Raw genomic sequence first — 3,487 nt, forward strand, 5'->3', positions numbered from 1 at the left:
GAGTAGGTGGGACTACAGGCGCCCGCCACCACGCCTGGCTAGTTTTTTTATTTTTTAGTAGAGATGGGGTTTCACCGTGTTAGCCAGGATGGTCTCTATCTCCTGACCTCGTGATCTGCCCGTCTCGGCCTCCCAACGTGCTGGGATTACAGGCTTGAGCCACCGCACCTGGCCATTTCAGGACTACTTTAAAGCAGCTTGAATACTTCCAGCATCACCTTGGAGCTCCAAACTAGCAAAACGGGGATATATTTAGGGTTCATTTCAACTAGTCGTATTAGCTCTCAACCACTATCATTTTACCTCAGGAGATTTACATGGAATTTTGCTTCCAAGTGGAATTTTTAGGAATGAGCCAAAAATACAAAATTCAAAACCTCAATTTGAAAACTATCTGTGAAGGTTGGGCACAGTGGCTCAAGCCTATAATCCCAGCACTTTGGGAGGCCGAGGTGGGCAGCTCACACGAGGTCAGGAGTTGGAGACCAGCCTGGCCAACATTGTGAAACCCAGTGTCTACTAAAAATACAAAAAAAATTAGCCTGGAGTGATGGCGGGTGCCTGTAACCCCAGCTACTTGGGAGGCTGAGGCAGAAGAATGGCTTCAGCCTGAGGTGAAGATTGCAGGTGAGTGGAGATCACACCACTGCAATCCAGCCTGAGACAAGAGTAGGACTCCTCCTAGGGACGGGGGGAGGGAACCATCTGTGAGCTGGAGACATCTATACAACAGCCTCAACTGCCAAGCCGCTCTGCCACAGCCAGAGATGTGGCCCTGGGCCCCATGTGAGCACAGAGCACCAAGACTCAGTTCACTTGGCACTGAAGCACAGATGAGACAGAGTGCAGTTTTTAAAAGGATTTATTTGACAAGTTTCACTTAGCGCAATATACCTAAAAGGAAATCACACTGTAATGGAAGATTTACATCGAGGCCTTAGAATTTCATACAAACACCAAGACCAAAATCCTAAAGTATTGGTATTGCATCTCAACTTTTTCCCATTAACTTAAAAAAAAAAAAAAAGCTTAAACTTATGTGCCTCACAGGTTACTAAATGAAACTAGAACAAACATGCCAAAATGTTTCACTTTTAATTGTAGGCACAGCTCCTATATTGAGTTTTACAAAAAAATAAACGCATGTCTTTCAACATGCATCCAGTGTTCAATGTAACGTGACAAAGGGCAACATTTAACATAATTCAACTGATTTTACCTAAATATGCTTACTGCTTAAGTATATCCTATAACTAACTTGAGAAAAGCTGGAACTTAAGTTTAACAGTTATAGTTTACTCAGCTTTACTGTTACATCCTAGATAGTAGGATCAAAAATTCAAAACTACTGGGCCTTAAGTCCTCATAACAATCCTGATTTCCACTTAGAGAGTAAGCATAAATCACAAGCTTGTATTGCAGAAACTGTTAAACTGAAGTTTTTTTTTCTTTTAAAAAAAAAGTTGACCAAGAGTCAGTGATCAGGATCGAGCAATTACATTCCCCATCCACCACTCATACTGGACATACTAGACATCCCTCCCATTCCATTCACGTCCATAGATGCACGGCTTCCACTACTGTAGTAGCTGCTGTTCATTGCTCCTTGGTTACCTGCACAGAGATCAATTTGACAAGTTAGGAGTAACGTCAGACTACCAGTCCAATAAAATACAGTATTCCAAGAAAAAGTTTAAAAAGTATACAAGTACAAATGGCTGCTGTCCAAGTGGTGAGACGCATGTTTGGGAAAGGGGAATCCCGACGCTAAACAAGCCTCAATTAACCCCTTTTCTCTGCAGAACCAACTTGCCAGACTCTTGTGCTACCATTTTAACGGATTCTTCAGGATCAACGTGAACAATTAAGTTCAAAGGAAAAGTAGTATTTTTCAAAATTTGCAAAATTACTTCGTATTTTTAAAGCTAAACAAGACATCTTTTTAAAACATTTACCATAAACATTCACAATGTGTCCCTCAAATGGCATTTGGGAAAAGGAAACACAGGAGAAGTCTCTTGCTTTTCCTATTCATGGTGGGCAGGAAGTGTGACAACCACGTTGGACTAAAGGCAACTCACTGTGCCCAAATGGCAGCCTCCATGGAGTTAAGTCAGAGTCATTGACTGCTACAGAAAGTATTATTACAACATATCAATATTTGCTATTGAGAATTTAAATTACATTTTTTGAGAAAATACCTATGCAATGTTTGATTGAAAAATCACTGGAGTTTTCCTGTAAAACTTGGTCTGCAAAAGGATTTTGTGGGGTAAGATTATAATAACAAAATCACCATTCTTTAGACCAATTGAAAAAAAATAAATAAAACCAATCCTAGGTTAACTGACTAATACATATGGTCCTGAACTCAACCACCATTCTACTATTTCAAATTCTCCCTCCATCTAAAATTGATTTAATGCTAACCAAAAGACAAAAAAGTGAACAACTTTAACGTTTTAATAAATGGAGGCAGATATTTTCTGGCTCGACAGTATTCCACCAAAATTGCAATGACTAGTTTTTTTTTTTTTTTTTTTTTTTTTTTGAGATGGAGTCTCGCTCTGTTGCCCAGGCTGGAGTGTAGTAGCGTGATGTGATCTCTACTCACTGCAAGCGCCGCCTCCTGGATTCACGCCACTCGCCTGCCTCAGCCTCCCCAGCAGCTGCGACTACAGGCGCCCACCACCATGCCTGGCTAATTTTTTTGTATTTTTAGTAGAGACGGGGTTTCACCATGTTAGCCAGGGTGGTCTCAATCTCCTGACCTCGTCGTGATCCACCTGCCTCGGCCTCCCAAAGTGCTGGGATTACAGGCATGAGCCACTATTCCCAGCCGGCTGCAATGACTAGTTTTTAATTCACAGAACACTTCCCCCCCCAATGATTGTTTCTGAAAATTAAGCTAGTAAAAACAGTTACATTTGGATTGAAAGCATACATGTTAAAAACCCGATTTCACCAAAAAGGAGCCTGCATCTTCCCAACTAAAGAAATCTGCCTAAAACTTATTCTAAGTATATTAAAAAAACAAAAACAGGCTTACCGTATCCACTCATGCTGCTCTGGCCACCACATCCGCCTCCATAATCACCACTCAGCTGCTGGCTGGCTGGGCCACCGTAACTGGACTGGTTTGCTGTTAAGGAAACATTAGAACCTTGTTCCTTATATAATGTAGTACCTGGTGGTACCGGGCTTGTAATTCTTGATCTTATATTACTATAACCCCTCCACCTCCTTCTGCCTACTGTCTATAACCAGGCTATCCTTCTATCCATCATTTCAGCTAATCAAATATTGATAAACCAAAGTGCTAACGGTATACACTTCAGCAGAACTAAACTCCACGATTCCATAAGTAGAGACATTTTGTGAAGATCTTACGAAACTGCTTGACTGGATTTAGTGGGGTTTCCTCCTTAATTTGATGTATCAAAGGCATGTCAATACACCTAATTATGCCCACATTTATCTTAATCCT

General features: G+C 41.1%; 1 long non-coding RNA gene across 1 annotated transcript; it reads right to left on the reverse strand.

The window, feature by feature from the left end:
* Window positions 1-846: 846 nt before the first annotated feature.
* On the reverse strand, window positions 847-3,476 carry LOC113223347. Its single transcript, XR_003308706.1, has 2 exons — window positions 3,050-3,476; window positions 847-1,614 (listed from the first exon to the last, which is right to left on the reverse strand). It is a non-coding gene; the product is annotated as an uncharacterized LOC113223347 (long non-coding RNA).
* Between the last annotated feature and the right edge of the window lie 11 nt (window positions 3,477-3,487).

This window comes from Piliocolobus tephrosceles, unplaced genomic scaffold (genome assembly GCF_002776525.5).
Source record: "Piliocolobus tephrosceles isolate RC106 unplaced genomic scaffold, ASM277652v3 unscaffolded_40907, whole genome shotgun sequence".
Taxonomy (NCBI): domain Eukaryota; kingdom Metazoa; phylum Chordata; class Mammalia; order Primates; family Cercopithecidae; genus Piliocolobus; species Piliocolobus tephrosceles.